The sequence below is a fragment of the Diceros bicornis genome, chromosome 27 (genome assembly GCF_020826845.1).
Source record: "Diceros bicornis minor isolate mBicDic1 chromosome 27, mDicBic1.mat.cur, whole genome shotgun sequence".
Lineage (NCBI taxonomy): Eukaryota > Metazoa > Chordata > Mammalia > Perissodactyla > Rhinocerotidae > Diceros > Diceros bicornis.
The window spans coordinates 19515252-19531745 of record NC_080766.1 but is presented as its reverse complement, the minus strand read 5'-3'; the positions used below and the strand labels follow the sequence as shown (position 1 = coordinate 19531745).

General features: G+C 38.7%; 1 long non-coding RNA gene across 2 annotated transcripts in view; it reads right to left on the bottom strand.

Moving 5' to 3' along the window:
* Positions 1–986: 986 nt before the first annotated feature.
* Positions 987–16494, bottom strand: part of LOC131392784 (uncharacterized) — a 124629-nt gene continuing 109121 nt past the window's right edge. For both annotated transcript variants that reach the window (XR_009215774.1, XR_009215778.1), the window contains one exon: positions 987–1716. This is a non-coding gene — a long non-coding RNA (uncharacterized LOC131392784). The remainder of the gene's footprint in view (positions 1717–16494) is intronic.

Genomic DNA, 16494 nt, shown 5'->3' with positions numbered 1-16494 from the left:
CTCCCACCAGCAGTGTATGAGAGTTCCCTTCTCTCCACATCCTCTCCAACACGTGTTGTTTCCTGTGTTGTTAATTATAGCCATTCTGACAGGTGTGAGGTGATATCTCATTGTAGTTTTGATTTGCATTTCCCTGATAGTTAGTGATTTTGAACATCTTTTCATGTGTCTGTTGGCCATCTGTAGATCTTCTTTAGAGAAATGTCTGTTCAGGTCTTTTGCCCATTTTTTTTTTTAATTGTTTTAAAGATTTTATTTATTTATTTCCCCCCCGACCAAAGCCCCAGTAGATCGTTGTATGTCATAGCTGCACTTCCTTCTAGTTGCTGTATGTGGGACGCGGACCCAGCATGGCCGGAGAAGCAGTGCGTTGGTGCGCGCCCAGGATCCGAACCCGGGCCGCCAGCAGCGGAGCGTGCGCACTTAACCGCTAAGCCATGGGGCTGGCCCCCATTTTTTAATTGAGTTGTTAGTTTTTTTGTTGTTGAGATACATGAGTTCTTTATATATTTTGGAGATTAACCCCTTATCCGATGTATGGTTTGCAAATATCTTCTCCCAATTGTTAGGTTGTCTTTTCGTTTTGTTGATGGTTTCCTTTGCTGTGCAGAAGCTTTTTAGTTTGATGTAGTCCCATTTGTTTATTTTTTCTATTGTTTCTCTTGCCTGGTCAGACACGGTGCTTGAAAATATGTTGCTAAGACCGATGTCGAAGAGTGTACTTCCTATGTTTTCGTCTAGAAGTTTCATAGTTTCAGGTCTTACATTCAAGTCTTTAATCCATTTGGAGTTAAGTTTTGTGTATGGTGTAAGGTAAGGGTCTACTTTCATTTTTTTGCATGTGGCTGTCCAGTTTTCCCAACACCATTTGTTGAAGTGACTTTCTTTTCTCCATTGTATGTTCTTGGCTCCTTTGTTGAAGATTAGCTGTCCATAGATGTGTGGGTTTCTAATTTCTGGGCTTTCGGTTCTATTCCATGGATCTGTGTGTCTGTTTTTGTGCCAGTACCATGCTGTTTTGGTTACTATAGCTTTGTAGTCTATTTTGAAATCAGGGAGTGTGACACCTCCAGCTTTGTTTTTTTTTCTCAGGATTCCTTTAGTTATTTGGGGTCTTTTTTTGTTCCATATAAATTTTAGGATTCTTTGTTCTATTTCTGTGAAAAATGTTGTTGGAACTTTGATAGGGATTGCATTGAATCTATAGATTGCTTTAGGAAGTATGGACATCTTAACTATGTTGATTCTTCCAATCCAAGAGCACGGAATATCTTTCCATTTCTTTGTGTCTTCTTCAGTTTCTTTCTGCAATGTTTTATAGTTTTTGGTGTACAGATCTTTCACCTCTTTGGTTAAGTTTATTCCTAGGTATTTTATTCTTTTTGTTGCAATTGTAAATGGGATGGTATTCTTAATTTCTCTTTCTGCGCCTCCAGGGAGGCTGCGGACCTGTGGGCTGCTCCCGGGTGGCCGTGAAGCTGGCGGCTTGTGAAGGTGGCGTTTTTCCTCTCCAGAAGGGAGTTTCTGCCTCTTCCACCTCAATTAAGATTGTCCTTTGTTGCAGGAGTTCCTCTTATCCAGCTTTCAGTTCTGTCTCAGGGGTAATTTTTCCACGAGTAGTTGTAAATTGGCTGTGTCCACGTGAGGAGGTGAGTTCAGACTCTGCCTATGCCGCCATCTTGACTTCTCTTGCTCGTCTTTCTATTACCTGTGAAACTAAATAGGATCTTGCACATAAATTGTGAACCAAAGATAATTACAGAGATGGATTCCTTTTATATTGAACCAAAAATCTGCTTCCCTATAATAATCTTTGCCCATTGGTCCTGGTTCTCTGCTCTAGGTATTTATAATTTATATCCAAGGCCTCTTCACAAGACAACACTACCAACATTTAAACATTTATCTTCTCTAAGTTTTCTCTTTGTAAGTGAAGCCTCTCTAATTCTTTCAGTCATTTCCCTGACTGGACCTTATTTCAAGACCATTTACCATCCTAGGTGCCCTCCAAAGCTCTACTTGCCGATGTTCTTCCTAAAGTGGGGCGGGCAGTATGGTACATGAGAGTTCAGGAGTGAAATGAGTAGTTAGAAAGCAAACATTCTCTTACTCTTTATCTTTTCTGAACTTTGTATGTGTATGTGGGCCTTCGTTGCATTCACTTCCTTGGTGGTTGTGTCACACGTCACTGAATCACAGCTCATCATGATAATGAGAGATATTTATCATGGTGCTGAGTCATCAATAAAGCATTACACCATATTCATCAACAAAGCATTACATCATATTCAACACACTCTGCTTAAGAAGGCAGGGAATCATTTAATGCAATTTATATTTTTATATAGAATAGAAACAAATTCTTTTTAAAATTGATGTTTCTTAAAGAGGTGCTCACACTACAATCTGGAGCACTAAATTCTACAAAAAAACCCCACAGATTCCTCCAAAGATCTGGCAAGACAACATTTAATTGTATCATGAATCAGAATGAATCAAGAGAAACTTTTTTAGAGCTCAGCAGAAATCCTAAATATTAAAGATAGATTGTGTGTGCTAGTGATTTCAAAGCTCGTTTTTGAAATACCCCAGAAGATTTAGAATAAAAAAATGTTATGTGGTTTGCCAAAGGTCACTCAAGAAGTCAGTGACACAGTGTCAAATCCCAGGTCAGGGTCTGAAATACTCAAAATAAAGTGAACTTTAGGTATTTTACCTCTAAAAAGTTGTGCATTTAGGAGATGATGTGTTTGTGTGAACAAATGATTGGCGTGCACTCAGTTGGGTGTTATGTCTCTGCAAACTCTTCTTTATTTCTGTAGTTGACTTATGTATGAAACACTTGGTTTTCTGTCTCCTATTAGGAGCTATTCTTTCTACAACAATTTGAAATAAACAATAGCTACCAGTGAACACCTTTAGCAGTAGTTCACGTGACCACAATTTTATCATTTACCTTCTCCATCGTCTGTTCTCCTCCAAGCAACAATCATCTTCTAGTAGTATTCTGATCATGTTACTGCCCTTCTCAAAAGCCTCAGGGGCTCCCAAAGGTTTTTGAAGTTAAATGTAGATTTGGGTAATGAACTTAGAGACCCTCTTACGAATTGACCTTCCTTTATCACACAAGGCTCTATTTTTCCTCCCGTGTGGTGTTTCCACCCCAGTCAGGAGAGACTGTTTCCCCCAAAACAAGACTCACCACCCCAGGAGTTTGAGGACATGCTTGCTTTGTAAGAGCTCTCTCTAAGGCTATGAATTTTTACAAATGGAGTCTAATAGCTCCAACGGACTCATTTAAGCTACCTCTTCACAAACTCAAAGTGCAGTGGAATCAAGGTTAAGAGAAGGTGGCTTGAGGAGCCTGCTTTACTAGGAAGCAAGTTCTGGAATGAACACCTATTTTTGGACTACTTTTATCAATCCACTCTTATTATTTATGACTTAATTCTTCATTGTGTCCTCCCTCTGAACCTTTTCCTGCAAGATATTGAATACAGAGAACATAGGAGAAAATAGTAAAAATAGTAGTTAACACTTGACACGTGCTTCAGATATGTCGGGCTCTTTACCTACTTCATCCCTAATCTTCACAATAATTATGCAAGGCAGAGGTGGATGCGCTTATTCTAAAGTTGTGAAACTGGCTGGGAGAAGTTCAGTCATTGCTCAAGTTCCCGTAAGTACTAAGTGCCTAAAAGGAGAGACAAAAGAAAATTTGCCACTCGTTATTAGACACCCGTGTACCTTGCGGGGAGGGTGGAAGACGGAGATGTGGGGGGGGGGGGATATGTGTAAAAAATTCCAAAAGTCGTCCACAGATTCTGTTAGGCAAAAATGGAAGATGTATGGATTAAGAAGGTGAAGGAGTGGGTGTTGGGGGTGAGTTTCTCCAACACTGAGTCAGATTTACTTTGAAGTTGGAACCATTTGAATTTTTGAAAACAAACTGTTGGGAAAGAGAGTGGGTGGGAGATAGAGACTTGGAAAGTCGTTTATACTTTTATTTTCTCATGGGCTCACCGTTAAGACTATGGGAAGTCACATTTGGGTGGGGGTGTTTCTGTGTGGCCGACATTTAAATTGGATCCTAAATGGAATTGAAGGTTTGAGATCTGAGTTTTTGAAACACCTGGTTCAATAATATAAAATACAGTGACTTGAATATTTCAGCCAACTCACAATTTTCCATTATGAGAACCTGGGTGAATAATATCTACAAGTAATTTCTAAGTCTCAAGCTATTAGTTGTCCTTCATCCAAATTGCCACAATATTTATCAAAGCCACTAACCGGAAACAACTGAGATGGGTTGAAGATTTACTTTCTGTTCCTTTCCAGATCACTCGTTTTTGTCTCATGAAGGAGCAAATGGAAGGAGATAGATATGGAAAGAGTCTTCACAACCTGCACATTGACCAATCAGCCTTTAAAAAACTAGAATTTACTTTAAAATGGTGAAAATAAAGGTTACAACTTATCTGTGATGTATGTAACTTATTTGCCAGTAACAGTCCTTATTTTATAGTGTTTTATTTTTCTATTTGTGATATCTAAATATCAATGTTAACTCCAGTTTAGAGCACATGATAAGAAGCCAACGGCATTTCTCCCCTTGTTATTGTCTCTGGACTAGAGCCACATTTTTAAAGAGTTTCCTGATATTAACACTAATCTGGGCCTTTTACCATGTATCCTTAGGCAAAAAATTCAACTTGAAATGAAAAATGGAAATTCGTGTGTCTGTGTGTGTAAAGAAATGAAGCTAAGACAAATATTCTGAAAGTTAGCATGAGTCACAAAATTATATTACTTGCTATATGATCAGGACATAAACTGAGACAGGATGGCTATATACTGAAAGTTTAATCTGTACATTGAGGAAAGTTGAGAAGTAGTATAAAGTGATTACTATGTGAAAATAAAAGTCAAATAATAAGGCAAGCAGTTTTTATCCTGGATAAGACTGTATTTCTTTAAGTCTTAGAACCTAAAGACCATCTGGAAATAGAGTTGACTTGGAGGGAGGATGCAGAGATTGGAGCTGTTGGTGGGAAAACAAAACAACAACAACAAATTCTTCCTTTGTTCCTTGCTCCTCTGCCAATAAATATTAATTGACCTACTACATTGACCTTCCTCATTGTCATCCCCAATTTAATTTGTTAAATATTCTAAATTTTCAAGATAAATCGGAGAAAAATTTTACCTTTTGCACCAGTGTAATTCCCACTCTCAGTTCCTGTGAACCTGGCAGTCTTCTTTTATATTCCCTTCCTCAGGGATAAGGCTTGAAGAGAGCCTTCAATACATGCTCATTTCCTGTGTAAGATTTATACATATCAGAAATTACCAGTAGAGGGGCCGGCCCCGTGGCGTAGCGGTTAAGTGCGCACGCTCTGCTGCTGGCGGCCTGGGTTTGGATTCCGGGCGCGCACCGACGCACCGCTTGCCAGGCCATGCTGTGGCGGTGTCCCATATAAAGTGGAGGAAGATGGGCACGGATGTTAGCTCAGGGCTAGTCTTCTTCAGCAAAAAGAGGAGGACTGGCAGATGTTAGCTCAGGGCTGATCTTCCTCAAAAAAAAAAACAAACTATATTTCCTTAATTCCTGTTCTAATAACTATTTCACTAAATGATAAATTGTTTTTCTTCACTGAAATTCTTCTTATAAGTAGAATAAGGGTGGTTTCTTACATATATATATTTCAGCCTGAACAGAATAACCCTTAATCAGAATGACTTCTCCATCACTCTGTAATGTCTCTCCTCCTTCTCCTATCCTCTTCTTTAGCTGGAAAAAAATAAATCTTACATGAAACTTTCCGCCACTCATTAAGCTCATATTAATTTCAAGCCTCATATTGATTGATTCATATTGATTGATTGATTATAAGCCTCCCCTGAATTTGTGGTACCTGATTTATTTTTAATTTTTAAATCAAAGTACCCCAAATTATTTTATGTTATTTCTATTTTATTAATTTTGACTATTTATGTGATAGCAATATAAGTAACGATTAGGATGCTGAGCCACATTAGCCAAGAAAATCTTAAAAATTAGAAAAATAAAGAGACATATCACTAGCTATTATAATGTGCCAAAAAGCTCAATAAATGAACTTGTATGGTACTGGTATTCAAAATGACTTATAGATCAGTGCAATAGAATTAACAGTCCATAAACATGTCTAAGTGTATTTAAGTGTTTAAAAAAGATGATAAAGGTAATTCAAATTTAGTGTGGATCACTGAACTGGTATCAAAAAAGCCTTTGACAAATCCTGGACTGGTATCTAAAACATCTTGACAAATCCAATATTCTTTCCTAATTAAAAAAAAAAAAAAGACAACAAATAGACCAATAAGAAACCCAAACTATCAGTGTAATAGGAAATGATGTAAACTTCTTTGACATTAAAATTATATATATATGTGTGTGTGTATACAATATACCAAAGCTAGCATCATTTTTAATGGAAGCTTAAGAAGTTTTTGTAATGAAAGACAAAGAACCCTATCATCACTACTAGTACACCTAGTTTAGAAGTACTGACCAATGTAATTAGACATGAGAAAATGATGAGAGGTATGAATATTTGAAAAGAGACACAATTATCATTATTTGCAAGTGATGATCATATATTAAGAAAAACAGAGAAGTAAAAAAATATTATTAGAAACAATGAGGTAAATCAGTAAGGTAGTTGATTTCACACACACAAAAATGTATCCAAATCAATAATAATAAATTTTCCTATATATAAAGAACAGTTGGTTAGATAATATAGTGGAGCAAAGTTACCAATTGCAGTAGCAATCAAAAAGGAAAAGATACCTAAAAAAAATCGACAAGAAATGGGCAGAAACTAGGTGAAGAAAAGTTAACACTCTTGAGAGATTTAACAGAAAAAAATCACAAGAAATACTCTGATAAACTGCCAGAGTTACACAGGATACCCCAAAGGGCGTGTTCAAAATCGGTCAAGATGATTGTTCAGGTGTTTTCTAAGGAGGACAGTTTTGGTAACTGCAGGGCCCTCTGTTTGGCGGAGCATCAAGGCAAGTTTGAAGGAGCAAGTTGAGAAGAAGAACTGGACTGTTTGTAAGCCATTCCCTACTTCAGCCCCAGATGTAGCTGATAATAAGAACAGACATGTCCACTAGGGATTTTTCTGTGGGGTGTGTTTTGCAAAACCTGTTCTCCATCTTCCCTATGAAAATTCCAGTTATGTTTACACGTTCACTAAGGTTTTTGCATGAGAAGATTTTTCAAGAGCATCAAAGACATGCTGGGTACGTGTATCCTGGTAGTCTGAGGCATGGGACAAACACAAAGGCAGCCATGTGGACACTGTGTCGCCCCCCCCCGACACACACACCTCCCTCAAATTAGGGGACATCTGAAATCTGAGTTATCTTGGGGAAATGTTGCAATTTTTGATGAAGTTCTAATAACCTATATAATAAGAATTCAGTTAGGAAGAGACAAATCTAAAAATAAAAGCACAAAGGCAATTCAAAAAATAAAAAATACAAATGGTCCATAAGCATAAAGAAAGCATACAACTGTACTAATAATCAAAGTAAAGCACATTGAGAGTAACAGAGATAAAAATTATCACCTATCAGATTGAAAATTCCTACATGTCTATTTTTATCTATCTGAAAATTATCTTTAAATGATGACAAAATTGTGAGAAAGAGATATCATACATTGATGGTGGGATGTGAATTGGCACTATTCTTCTACAGGATAATTAAGAATTTTATTTATTTAAAAAAATAATGCATTATCATTATTTTTTTTCTATCAATCTATCAATCACAATTCTGAGAATTTACCCTAAACTACAATCAGACACATGCACAAAAATGTATGTAAAATGATGTTTATTGCAGAATTGTTTATAATTATAAAAGTTGGAGACAACGTAAGCAATTAACCATAGGGAATTTGTTACATAACTTATGGTGCTGCCACGTAAAAGGATACTATACAGCCATTAACAATGATATGGTAGATATTTATTGACATGGTGAGGTTTTCATGATCTGTTTTTAAGTAAAAAAGCAATTTATACAATAAAATACAATTTACGATATCATTTAGCTATGAAAGATTTCTCTATATGTCTGTATCAGAGTCCATGTGTATGTGTCTACAAACACACACATAGTCTACATGTTTAGGAGGTAGAATTGGGGGGAATCTTAATGATTTCTGTACTTCTCTAGGTTTTCTATTTTTTTATGAAATAAACATGCTTAACTTGTATGATGATGATAAAGATTTATGCCCCCATCAGATCTTTTAGTATTTTACTATTCCCTGAAAAATATTTGTCTTATGTTCTTTTTCACTCCAGTTTGTAACTTTAAACCGTCCTCATTTAAAATGGAGCAACAGCTTCTCTCCCTCTCCCTCAAGGAGCTACATCTTTCCTTCCATGTTTTGGCATGCAGGAACTGGAAGGAGGGCGGGTCAGGGTCTTCACAAGCCCCAGTGCGGTTTACAGGTAAGAACATAACTATTTTGGCGCCTGTTCCAACACAATCACTCTAGGCAATTCTACCAAACCAAGAACTTTCTATCTGTGTGTGTGTTTAACATTCTGAGAAGTGAGCTAGTAAAACAATAAAAGAAGAGCTGGGTGAGAGCTGCTGGGAACATGCGCGTGTACACTTTCAGACAGAAGACCTGAAACCAAGCCAGTACACAGACCACATGGACAATTGGACCATTTTTCTTGTTACTTTTCTGTGTTGGTTCTGCAAACTAATGTTTGCAGATACTCTTGCGTTTAAACCTAGGTAAGATACCTTTTAACATGCCTGTTGAAAAGACAGAGTAAATGCCGTTGGGGATACGGGGATTGAGAAAGGCAGAGCCCTTGAGTCAGTAAGGGTGGTTCTCCAGCCATGTAATTTGATGTTTTAAATGTTAACACACATTTTAACCAACAAAGAAGTTATGGGGTAGCCTAGAAAGAGAAATCACTTGAATCTTAAATGTAGGATACAGAGAGGAGGACAGAATCTCACCAGTGAGGTATCTTAGCAGTAGCTGGGCCCTTTGAAGTACTTTTAGCGTAGAGCAGACTTTATACTACAAAAGAATGTGAGCTGCCATAAATGTCTATTCCCTCACATGTGCAAACTCGTGCAGATGATGATAGAATAAAGGTGTATTTGCTCCAATATGTGTTCCTTTGAAACAGACTATTTTTAGTAACATTAACTCCAAACTGCTAATGAACCTCACCTACTTTCCTGATTTGCTAGTAAATTATTAGGCTAAAAATTTATTTGGAAAAAAAAGTCTAAAGAAAGATAGCTAATAAACTACTTCAGTCGGCCCAGCAGATCAAGTAATTTGCCATATGGAGTGGTTACTAGGTTCAGAAGAGGATTCCTGGAGAGGGAGTTATTGAAGAGGCAGGAATGAATGATTATAAATTCCTTTATTTAAGCCTTTTACCTCCACTAAGAAAAATGCTGGTTACTACAAAAGTGTCTGGATATTTTAATATTTTTCTGCAAGTTTTATATTACTTATCATTTGTGTACTTCCCATTTCCTATGGAGGAAGGAAGGGATAGAACTGAGTGATAAACTAGACAATGGGAGTGGTTTAGTGGGCCACAGTGTCTTCCTCTTGTGTTTCCAGCATTGCCTGTGCTAAGGAAATTATCCTATGTGCCACTTAAGTAGTTCACTACTCAGCACTTCAGTCAATGAGTCACTATTATTGGCAATACTGTGGCAATTGTAAGAAAACTCTAGAAGATTTACTGTGAATGAGATGAGCTGGATGCTCAGACTCCCAGCTGGAATTTCCTATTTTGTCCACATTCTGAGGACTATTCAAATGATTTTTAATATGTTCTCGGACCATCTTGGTTTCCATAATGACTCTTGCTCTCTGACAACTAGCTAAACTTCTTTCATTATGATTTATCAAAGGTTAACTGAGAGAAGGAATAGCCAAGAACTAAGAAAATAGGTATAAAATGAAAGAGGAAAAAAAATCATATAGTTTGAGTGGATACAATTGGTGGCCTAACCAGAAAGCAAAATGGCTCTAGAGTGATATGACTCTTGAGCCTCTTAATTATGTTTCTAAAATTGAGAGTGATAAACATAATGCTTTTCATTCTAGGGATCTTTTTTCAAAAGACAGGATTCAGATGCTCAGGGAGTGAGCAAACTGTCTTTAAAGTTTCTCCCAGTCTTTTTCACACAGCGTCAGAAGGATGCATCAAAAGTTGGTAGTGACTGTAACTCCCTACATGGCAATAGTAAAATTAGATCCTGCTGGCCAGAGCAGTTCACTTCCAGAGAACTGCCATCTTCTCATACAACAGCTGGCATGGCCTGAAAGGGAGGTATTGTTGGTAGGTAAGACAACGTCCTCGGGCAGGGACTTGGCCAGACTCTCATATAACAAGCACGCTGCTGATCCACTTTTTTTTGTTTTCCCAGACAAAAATGATTGCAACACAGTTCAGGGCCAAGGCAAAAACTTTGCTTTTGGAATGTATTAACTTGCTCTTAATGGTGAGATATTCTCAATTGCTAAACTAGATGACAATATCCAATTAAAAAAAAAAACAAAACCCAGTTAAAAACTCAATTGGCTGAGAGGTCATTTATATATTACTTTTGTAAAGTGATCACTAGTTTTGTTTTTTTTTTGTTGGAGGGAGACTTGGGGTGTTGCCAAAAAAGGAAGAATCTATATTTCTGTAAATATTCTCTTTACTTCCTTTCACCAGGTGGCTCTGGTTTAGTGGGACACACACTGGATTAAGTTTCACAACACTCGGATACTAACTGTGCTACTTTGGCCAGGTCATTTAATCTTCCTGAGCCCCAGTTCATTCATATGTAAAATGAGGATAATAATACTTCCATGACTACTGCACAGTATGATTAAAGTGATTAAATGAGATATTGTACACGAAAGCATTTATCAACTGCCAGACGTGATACTAGTGTGAGGACTTAGGGGCCATCTTTGTTTTCCTTGGAGCAGATACTGGTGCTGGGGCCCTGGAGAAGCAGGGACGACTCCATCCCCGTTCCTCCTCATTTGCCCAGGGCTGAGAGGCTGGAAGAAGGGAAAGGAGTGGATCCGGTGTTGGTAAACCCCATTTCTCCATTAATATGCACAGAAAAATAATTTTCGGGTTTTTTCCACCCATGAAGTAAGAGTCCCTTCCTCTAAATGTTGGAGAAACTCATTAACTATCTAGGCTTTTCCCCAATTCTGCTTCTTTATCTAGACCTGTGTTGTCCAATCCAGTAGCCACTAGTGGCTTGTTGTTATTGAACTCAATAAAATGAACTGTGGTTATTGAACTCATGAGATACGGTTAGTCAAAACTGAGATGAACTGTAAGTGGAAAATACATGCCAGAGTCTGAAGACAGTCGCCCAAAGAAAAAAAAGTAAAATATCTTCTTAATATTTTTTACATTGATTACATGTTGTAATGATAATATTTTGTATATATTGGGTTAAATAAAATATATTGTTAAAATCAATTTTTTCTGTTTTTTTTTTCTTTTGTGAGGAAGATCAGCCCTGAGCTAACATCCATACTAATCCTCCTCTTTTTTTTTTCCTGAGGAAGACTGGCTCTGAGCTAACATCCATTGCCAATCCGCCTCCTTTTTTTTCCCCAAAGCCCCAGTTGCACATCCTTCTAGCTGCTGTATGTGGGACGCGGCCTCAGCATGGCCGGAGAAGCGGTGCGTCGGTGCATGCCCCGAATCCGAACTCGGGCCGCCAGTGGCAGAGCGCGTGCACTTAACCTCTAAGCCACGGGGCCAGCCCCTTTCTGTTTCTTTTGACTTTCAAAAATGTGGCTACTACTGGGCCCTGCCCCATGGCCTAGTGGTTAAGTTTGGCGCCCTCCACTTCAGTGGCCGGGGTTCAGTTCCTGAGTGTGGACCTACACCACTCGTTGGCAGCCATGCTGTGGCGGTGACCCACACACAAAATAGAGGAAGATTGGCACGGATATTAGCTCAGGGCGAATCTTCCTCAAGCAAAAGGAGGAAGATTGGCAGCAGATGTTAGCTCAGGGCAAATCTTTCTCAGGAAAAAAAAAATGTGGCTACTATAAAATTTAAATATATGGTTCACTTTGTATTTCTCTTGGATAGCGTTGCTCTAGACAGTCAGAGGGAAGGAAAGGCATGAGTCCTCATGACTCTACTGACATGCCTCCCTCTTGCATTTCTGTCTCCACCCACCCTGGTGCAGGGCTCTCTTGCCTTATCAGTCCAGTTCTTGGGCAGCCGGTTCACTTGAGAAGTACATGAAGAATCCAAAGAAAGATCAATAGAAAGGCCATTACATCACCCTTACAGCACATGGCACAAAGTAGGCACTGGGTATTCATTCATTCATTCAATCATGCATTTAATTAAAATGGGGAATGGAGAAATTTGGCAATCTCATATTTGAAAAGACAGAACAGGAACGAATTTCTTTCTTTCTTTGCATTCATGAATTCTGTAAAGAGAGATACTACCATTGGGCTTTGTACTGTACTGTGTCCAAGTCACTTATTAAAATCTTGTTTTATAAAATGGTTATTTGCATGCATTTCTTATCTCCCTTCTGAAGGTCTAGATGCCTTGAAGTCAGGAAATATATTTTACATATCTCGCTTTGTACCTGCTTTGGGTGCTCAGTAAATGTTGAATATTGTGGGTAGAATAAATAATATAATCAGTCTATTAATTTAGCTTTTTGGCCAAAATTAAAATTTGAACCTAAAGTGCTGCATGATTTGATATTGATGACATATGCATTCAAAAAAATGTGGCTTGTGCTTAAGATACATTGCATGGTCTTTTATGTGTTAAAAAACCTTATTTTTCAATCACCTCCAGAAGTACTTCATTTGAGAGTGGATAAATTCTTCCCAGATTAAATCCTGGCTGATGAAGAAACAATTATTCCTAAAATACCATCCTCCCTCACTTTTGTCATCTCAGCAACAAACTAAAAACTGTCCCAGGAACAAACTGATAAGCCTGTATGAAATAACGGAAGAACCCTAAGAGCAGAACAATAATCCCATTAACCTGGCAGATCGGGAATGGAATCTCAGCGGGGGAGTGGAGCAGCTTGGAGGTGGGGACAGCGAACAGCGTGGTAACCCTCAGCAGGCTCCCGGCCCAGCAAACGCCCAGAGTCTCAACAGCCCAACCAGTGTAGGAGGGAGGGCTTGGGGGAGGGCCGAGCGGGGCTGCAGGGATCAAAGAGAAGCGGGGGAAACAGCCAGAGCTGTGTCTGCTCTTTGAACAAAGATAATGGAGTCCTCTCGGGGGTGAAGAGAATGAACACACAGATTTAAAAGCACAACAAACCCTGAGCTGATCGGATTCCTTTATCCCATACCTCAAACTCATCGGGTTTGTCCTCAATTCGAAATCACTCTCTACTCAATTACAGGGTTAGAAAAAAATAAAAGAGCATCCTGTTGAGTGTTTTTCAAACCGTGGGCTGCAACTCCTTAGTGTGCGAAATCAATTCAGCGGCTGGAGATTAGCATTTAAAAAATGAAATAAAATAGAATGGAGAGTAGAAGGATTTGCAAGTATTGTTTTATGAAATTTTTCTTTTGTGTGTTTGTGCATGTGTGTGTGTGTGTTTGGTACAGGTAAAATGTATTTATTATTACAGGTCTCAGCTAAACTTGACACTCAGTGAAAACTGATCTAGTCTATCCCCCAGCCTTATTAGTGAGGTATACTAAAATCAGTTCTAGAAAATGAAGCCTTCAGGAATAGGGATTTCATAACCTCTGCAACTAATCCCCAGTGGCGGTATTCCCCCTGCATTCTACAGATGTAGAAAATGTTACAGATTCAATGCAGCGCCTCAACAAAAGCAGTCAAATCTTCAGGAAAGAGGTCCAGGATGAGGCATTTCATTCTGACGAAGCTAATGATATTTGTCAGAAACTGTGGGCAACCTCCCTTTAAAGCCCCTAATTAAGGAGAGAGAACAAAAAGAAAAAAGGTAATAGCATGCCTCAAATATGAGGCTGCCACTTGGCCACTACTCGTTAGAAAGCCCACAAACTGTGGGCTCTATTTAAGGAGTCTGGGATGGTTTGAAGGAAAAACGAAATGGAACAGTTCAAATGCTTCTCTCCCTGCTCCCAACTCTGCTCTCAGCTTACTTACCTTGCCTTGATTTATTTCTTGAAATTTTAGTCAAATTCGGTTTACAATTTGCTCTATGATTTAAAAAGCAGACAAGAGTGAATAGAGAAATGACCAAATGGAAGACAGCAGTAGAAACTGTATAAAAGATTCTGGTAAGGGGCTGGTCCAGTGGCGTAATGATTAAGTTCGCGTGCTCTGCTTTTGCGACCAGGTTCACAGGTTTGGATCCCGGGCGCAGACCTACACACCGCTCATCAAGCCATGCTGTGGCAGCGTCCCATATACAAAAAAATAGATGAAGATGGGCACAGATGTTAGCTCAGGGACAATCTTCCTCATCAAAAAAAAAAGATAAAAAAGAAGATCCTGGCAAAATGTGAGAACATTCCCTGACCCACTCTGGATAACCAACAGTGACTGAGTGAACTGATTGATTTCCATTTCTAAGTCTCAAGGAATTAAACATAAAATTCAAAGTCAACTAGATGGAGGAAGGACCATTAACGACAGACTTCATTATTTTCCACAAAACGTGAAAGACAAGGAGAGAATTGTGGGGAAAAAAATTCCCTAAAAGGAGTCCGAGTACCGTTGTGTAACAATAAAAAGGGGGATCTCTTCCCACCCAGACATGAAAGAATGTACTCAAGATTTTATGATGGTGGGGCCACTACGAATACGGTTTAAAGATGAGCAAACTTCTTTTATCGCACCAAGAAATCAAAGTAAACCATCTGAAACCCCAGCTGTAGGAAATCCCACTGCTCAGATCAAGTATTCAATGTGACACTGAAACGGTGCTATCACGTTCAGAGAGCAGGAGGCTGCCTGGCTTCACCTTGAGCAAAACTTTTCCTTGGAGTTCAGTTCAGTGAAACAGACATTCTCTCAACTGTATCAGAGACATGGGTTGTCGCTGTAATTATGGTCTGCTAATCTGGTGCAGCCCAAGTTAAACAAACAGAATCAGCACATTATCATTAAGGTGGCAACACCATTTCTCTGCCTTTCTCAGGGCATTGGTCTGGGAAAGAGAAGACCATTGAAATGTTTGGCTGCTGTTGCCAGCTTTGCCTCTATCTAATCTTTTTGAAGCTCATTTTCTCCAAATGAAGCAATGTGTGCCACCCTCCCATCTCACAGACTTGCTGAAAAACACAAAAAGGCAGTGTTTAAACATGTCATAACTGGGCACTGAATTGTTGCTGATGAGTTGGTAACATTCTCTCATCTTTCTCTCCCACCCGTCCTGGGAAACTGGCATGGAATGGGTCTCATTCTCTGTTTTTCTGTCCTTTCTTCCCAGGCTCTTCTCTCTTCTGTTAACCTAGTCTGAAGCCCTGGGGACATGCCGTCATATTTTAGATGCAGAGGAATATTTCGGGTTAAATGGTTACTTTCTTCTAAATCTCAATCTGAAAAATGAGTCTCTAATGGTGGGAATTTCAAATTACCTGAAAGCCGATATTAGAGATAATTTCAGCAAAGAGCTCAGCCAATATTTCCTTGAAATCATACCATAACAACAACACTTGCCTCATTTATGAGCCCCTTAACATGCACTTATCTTCTTCCTTTCTTCCCTCCCGCCCTCCCTCCCTCTCCACAATCATCCTTCCTTCCTACCTTCCTTTCTTTTTTTTGTTTAAAAGACTATTATTTTTAGAGCAGTTTTAGGTTTACAACAAAATTGAAAGGAAGGTACAGAGATTTCCCATATACCCCCTGCCCCCACACATGCATAGCCTATTATCAACATCACTTACCAGACTAGTCCTTTTTTTTTTCTTTTTTTTTTTTTTTTACCAAGGATGAGCCTGCATTGATACATCATAATCACCCAAAGTCCACAGTTTACCTTATAGTTGACTGTTGGTGTTGTAGATTCTATAAGTTTGGACAAATGTATAATGACATGTGTCCATCATTATAACATTATACAGAATATTTTCACTGCCCTAAAAATCCTCTGTGCCCTGTCTATTCATCTCTCCCCTACCCCCATCTCTGGCAACCACTGATCTTTTTATTGTCTTCATTTTTGCCTTTTCCAGAATGTCATATAGTTGGAGTCATACAGTTTATAGTCTTTACAGATTGGCTTCTTTCACTTAGTAACAGGTGTTAAAATTTCCTCCATGTCTTTTCATGGCTTGATAGCTCATTTCTTTTTAGCACTGAATAATACTCCATTGTTTGGGTGTACAACAGTTTATTTATCCATTCACCTTCCTTCTTTCTTTATCGAATATTTCTGAATGTCTACGGTGTGCTAGGCAATCTCTAGCATAATCCCTCCTCC